This window comes from Mercenaria mercenaria, chromosome 1, assembly GCF_021730395.1.
Source record: "Mercenaria mercenaria strain notata chromosome 1, MADL_Memer_1, whole genome shotgun sequence".
Taxonomy (NCBI): Eukaryota; Metazoa; Mollusca; class Bivalvia; order Venerida; family Veneridae; genus Mercenaria; species Mercenaria mercenaria.
The window spans coordinates 114546914-114553432 of NC_069361.1; positions in this window are offsets into that span (position 1 = coordinate 114546914).

Genomic DNA, 6519 nt, shown 5'->3' on the forward strand with positions numbered 1-6519 from the left:
ACTTGCTCTGGACCGGAATGATTTTGTAGCAGCCATACTTATGGACTTATCTAAAGCATTTGACTGCCTTCCCCATGATATTTTGCTACATAAGTTGTCCTGTTATGGGGTATCTGACCAATCTGTGGAACTGTTAAAATCTTATCTATCAAACAGAAAGCAACAAATTAAAATAGATCAAATTGTTAGTACTTGGGCAAATTTACAAAAGGGAGTTCCTCAAGGCTCTATTTTAGGCCCCTTTTGTTTAATGTATTCATAAACGACATTTTCTATTTTATTCAGAAAGGAACTTTATACAACTATGCAGACGATAACACTCTGTCTTTCCACTCCCCTAAGTTTGACGAACTAGTAAATGTTTTACAAGACGCAAGCAAAATTCTTATTGAATGGTTTCATTTTAACTGTATGCAGGCCAACCCTGATAAGTTTCAGGCCATAGCTGTCGGCAAGAAAACTACCATCAAATCCCCAGTTTTTAATTTAGGTAACACTCACATTTCTTGTGATGAAGTTGTCAAACTTTTGGGGGTGGACATTGACTGCAAGCTGAAATTTGATACTCATATAAGCAATATTTGTAAAAAGGCTGCTCAACAGGTAAATGTGCTAAAAAGAATTGGTTGTAACCTAAACAAATTAAATAGACTTACTATATTTTATACGTTTGTATTGTCAAATTTTAATTTCTGTTCACTAGCTTGGCACTTTTGCTCAGAAACCAACACCAAGAAAATATACCAATACCAATACCAATACCAAAAAATTTATTAATGGAAAAGATTCAAGAGAGAGCTTTTAGGTTTGTGTATAATGATTATTCTTCTTCATCTGAAATATTACTTGAAAAAGCAAATTTACCACCATTACATGTACGCAGAATGCGAACCATGGCCTTAGAAACTTTTAAAATTGTTAACAACATTGCTCCACCTGTCTTGTCTGATCTTGTTATTAAAAAATCTACAGGTATTAATTTTAGGTATTCAAATTTATTACAGGTGCCAGCTGTAAGGACAACCTCTTATGGTAAGAACTCCTTCAAGTATGCTGCGCCAGTGCTGTGGAGCTCACTACCAGAACACTTCAGGACCTGCTGCAGTTTCAATCAATTCAGAAGCCTCATATCCACATGGAGTGGCAGGGACTGCAAGTGTATTGCTTGTAAACCAGGTTGATGAGCTCCTACGGCATTGGTGGGGCCTACTTGGAGTTCAGCAGTGTATGTATTTTAGCTTTTTCGTTTGCTGTTCTTTAATTTTGCTGTCTTGCATGTTGCTTTTCCCCACTTATGTTCGTTTACAAGCCTGTTGCTATTAAGCTTAGTAGAGTCAGATTTATATTCATACAGTTATGTTTTTTTTTTTACTTTTCTTTGTATGTTACAATTTAACTATAGAGTACTGTAATTCTGCTTTGCCAACTACTCATTTTATTATGTTTTCCTAGTTATAATTGTGTTGTATATGTGCTTGTGTTTGTTTAGATGTTTTTCACTTGCAGTCAATGGACTTTCTATCTGTGTTTTTTTGCTTTCATCGCACTTGCTTATGTATTTTGTTTGCTCTTGTACGTTTTTGTTGAAAGCTTTGTACTTTTTATTTTGTAAGCTATGATATCTGCTAATCTTTTACCGACTTTAATCATGGATCTTCATATGCTAAACAACAAAACCAGTTTCACTTACTGTAATATTTTTATACAAGAATCTTTTATTAAATCTGTCTGTGATTTATCTTCTTCCTTTTTAAGTGACATCCTAGATAGGCATATGTCATAGTTTTAGATTGTTTAGATATTTTATTGGATTATTGTGCTAAATGCTATTTAACTCTTTAACACTAAAATCCATATTATCATTGCAGCTTTTATACAATTGTTTTAATATATACCATATGATCTCTAGTCGGTTCAAAAGCTCACATGAGCTTATGTTGTACTTGTTCGATGTCTTGCCGACTTTAAATAAATCTTATCTTATCTTAAATGGCGTTTATTTTCAAAGGGAGACAACCTTTTCCTAATATTTTAAGTATCCGTCGAGAAAAAGTTGTCTCCTTTTGAAAATGAATGCCATTTGTAATATAAAGAAATAAAGATAAACAATTGTTGAAAACTGCACCCAAACAAAAAAAAAGCCCAATAAACACTGTCAATAAACACCACTAAAACCATGATCCGCAAGCGAGTTGTCAATCCAATAAACACCATCAAAACCATGTTCCAATTTCACATGCAAATGAGCTAATGAATTGCTAATTAACATAAATGTGTCATTTAACAACACGCTAATGGAACGCACAATAGATCGCTCAATGGAACGCATAATAGATCGTATATTGGAACTCATAATAGATCGTATAATGGATCGCTTAATGGATCGCATAATGGATCGCTTAATGGAACGCATATATAATAGATCGCTTAATAGATCACTCAATGGAATGCGTTTCATCACAGGGTTTTTTTTACAACTGGGGGAAGGTGCCCCAGCCTGTCATTGAGGGAAGAAAATAGCGCGCGACGAGCAGTTTTGGGGGATTTTTTTCACTCAGGGGGGAATTTACAATTGTGCATAATAAACACTTTAAACTATGTTTTTATTACATATTCCTGCAACTTTTAGCAACTATACACACTGTCACTTAGTAATAGATGGACATGCACTAATGTTCACCTATCATTGTAACAAGGTGGGTGGGGAGAGTTGAAATGCTCAATTTAGCCGTATACAAGAAAGAAATCATTGAATATTTAAAGGTCACATGCTTTTATTCACAAAAAAATGCTTTAAAATAAGAGTTGCTTTTGCAAGAGTCATCATATTATTATTAAATGCATACTTTTGTTGGCTTTTTATTTCAATTGTACTAGAAAATCTTGCAAGAAAGGATAAAAAAGTCCGAAAATCACGATCGCGAAAACGTGTGACAAATATGAAAAAACGAAAACAAACATTTAAAATTCTTGATAAAATACCCGTTATAAATTTCATCTTTTCACCAGAACTATTCCATACTTATAATATTTGATTACTTAAAACATTTATATTTTACTAGCAAAATACCTCGGCAAAGATAATAAATTTGCGTAACGGCCGAAAGGCTTATTTAATCGAATCAAGCACACAAAATAATTACTTTAAATTAACAACACATATTACACAATACAGCATAAGCTGTTACCGCTAATTAACAAGAGGTACAAACACGATAATCTGACGCTGCATTGTTTATCAATCATCTATATTACATACCGATGATAACCACGTGTCAGTTGGCGCGTGGCGTGATTGACATCTGTCAGTAGTTAAATAACATACGACGCTCCGCCTACTGCCATACTTACGCTGGTGTCGACAAACAGTTTGATTGACAAGGGGCAGAGCTTTCGAACTTGTTACGCATCAAAGAGTATTACCGCGAGACAAGCAGACGCACACGGCATATTATGTGCGGGTCCGATACGAGTTTTTATCAATTTTCGCGGTCAAAAGCGGAACCTCGGGTCCACTGAACGCTCTACTAACATTTTTCTACTATTTCTAAAGGTTTTCACACCCATTGAAAATTGTGAAAGACCGTCTGCAATTGTGAACAGGTCCAATATTCGGTCGGGAAAATCGCTGGGAGTAATCTCCCTTGCTTTGTTTACGATTTCGGAGGGGGGAAGTTCGGACGTAGGTGAATTTCGACTGCGGTAGGGGAAATCCTTGGTTGTGGGGGAAATCCTCGGCTGGGGGACGAGGCCGATATTCGGCTGCTGTTATACAATAAAAAAAACCTGCATCAAACTGATAAATTCCTAACTTCAGGCTGTATTTAATTGAAACCTGATGCATTCAGTTTTGGCAAATCGTTTATGTGACTGGGTATATATATAGCCTGGATTCGCAGAGATATGCAGTAACTGTTGAAAAGGTTTTTCTGTTAAAATTATTCAAATATTAACTTGTTAAATAATGTATATAGTAATCATTCAACATTTTCATGATCATTTGGATGCAGTTTTATACAAATCATTTAATAAATCATGCAGCTAACAGAAATTCCATCTTAAATTTTGTGAAATATGGATAGACAAAGAGAAACATATTTATTAACTAGTTTCAATATAAGAAAGTAATATACAGGTAATTTGAATCAGCATCTCAAAAACTATTGTGTTAAGCATTTGATAAATCTTTGAATTCTAACATACAATGAAATCTATAAAGAATCACAATGTTAACATGCATTTATTTATACTGAATTGTAAGTCGTGTATTAAGAAAATACCTTTAGTTGTAAATCATAGAAATTAAATGAAATAACAACCACCATTTTCTCTTCAGTAAATCCATATGTCCAACCCCTACACTTACAACCTACAAAATGCACTAATTTCTGTCCGTCTATATTATACCTTAGATGAGATTACATAACATAACAATAGCAACTAGAAAATCTGCTGTTACGGTACATTTGATGGATTAAAACCATATGTTTCCTGATAAAAGAGGAGAAAGCCTTCTGAATGGCTCTGTAAAGTTAATAACTCGCTTCAAAATCGCGATCCATTTAATGGAACACGTTCCGTTAGCGATCCATTGCAACCATTTCTTGATTGTATCAATGGATCACTAATGGAACGCACTAACAAACACCAAAAAGCGGTTTTGATAGTGTTTATAAGGTGTTTTTATAGTGTTTATTAGAAAAAAAAATTGTTTGGGTGTGTTCCACCTTGCTATGTGAAATTTCACCACTCACACGCTATTGCAAATGCATCAAAACGAATTTGTGTAACAGTTCTTTGAAAATGGTGAGTTTTTAAAGGCGTTTGACTGTCCGGAAGTGGGGCCCCTTTAGGCAGTCCTTTACCGGAATTCAATGTTTATATCAGTATACTGACACTTGTTTCGTAAAGTAATATACATATTTTACATGCTGTTCAATTTTCATGTTAAACAACTCTTTCTTTCTATGATTTGGTGTTGTTTGATTTTTGTTTCTCAAAGCGTAATTCTAAACCTTAAGATAAGATAAGATTAGGTTTATTTTAACTCGCTAAGACATATAACAATAGGAGAGATCGTGTTTGTATACAAATTCTATTTTTAGAACTGATAAGACAGTGATCGAGTGGGCAGAAGCCGACCGTCCATGTTTTTTGTAAACAGTGATGTTTTTCTAACGGTCTAAACTTTCTTAAAACACAAATTACATAAATAATTTTTTGATCAATGGAAAGGTTATAAAACAAGCAATTTATTGATTACTTTTAATTGTTATTTCGAAATAAAATGGATTAATTATGAACGCTTAACTTACACTGTTTTTCTAAAGGTTGTGAAAATCACTACGCCGCTTTTAAAATTATATGTCATTTAAAACGGTTATTCATTGAAAAAAGATATTTGGATACAAAAATATGAAGATTGTTAGTATTTCAAATCTTTTTGAATTTTGAAAATCCATAAATGAGCAAAAAAGTTATTAAAAATTAAAAATTCTGATTCAATACGCAAACGGTGTTAAAATCATTTGTTTTGCCAACCACCAGATAAACAGATGTTAAGGAGGTAGGTTACCTTGTTACCAGGGTAAATTCAAATTAGTTGAACCGCAGTGATTTTTTGTATTTCGTGTAATTTAATGTTTTAACTGCTACAATTTCAGTTCCGTTTATCTCTGTCCCTTCAAGTACAATTTTTATCCAGGTTTGAAGTACATGACCCTCTTAAGGTATTTTATATAGAAAGAAGAAGGAAAATGCGGATATTTAACACTTTTCAGTGTATTTTGGTTTCATTGTTACCCGTAGAAGTCTGCATAATTAATAGTTTTACTAGTATGCGCATAAGCTTTCTTATAAAAGCTTAAAATGTATATGTCGCGGGGCTCGTGTTTCCATGGTAACGCATTTTCTCTCATTTTTCAACAATTATGTATGAAAACGGGTTTTTCGACGGCTTCAGTGCCATTCTGTTATTGACCAACATGGAATATTTGGGTAATATGATTAGCAAAATACCAAGAACTTTACATGGTACTATGTTTTTCTTAAAGTTTAGAGTAATCATGGCAACAGAGATGTTTAAAATAGCTTATATGTTGCTTTTTATCGTAATTTCTTATAAAAAATATTATATAAAATTATCTTTCTTGTTAATGTAGCTTTAAAACATCTTATTTCTAACGTTAGTAATATTTTCTTATGAATTACAGTAATATTTAAACAAATTTCACAGCTTAAAATACTTACAGCAGTGCCCGTCGTCTGACATTTTTATTGAAAAATCGTTCTGCATGCTGCAATTATTCTCATGGATATTGTTGAAATGAAAATAAAAAGCCGAAGTTGTGTTCCTTAAATAGACCAGTGTCAACGCTTTTGAATTTTACAATTAGACATATAGGTCACGGGCTTCGTTTCCATGGTAACATCAATTTAATTCAAGACACCACAATTTTATACTGAAATTTTAACAATTTTAGAGCTTAGTTTTAGTATTTAAGTAACAAATTATCAACG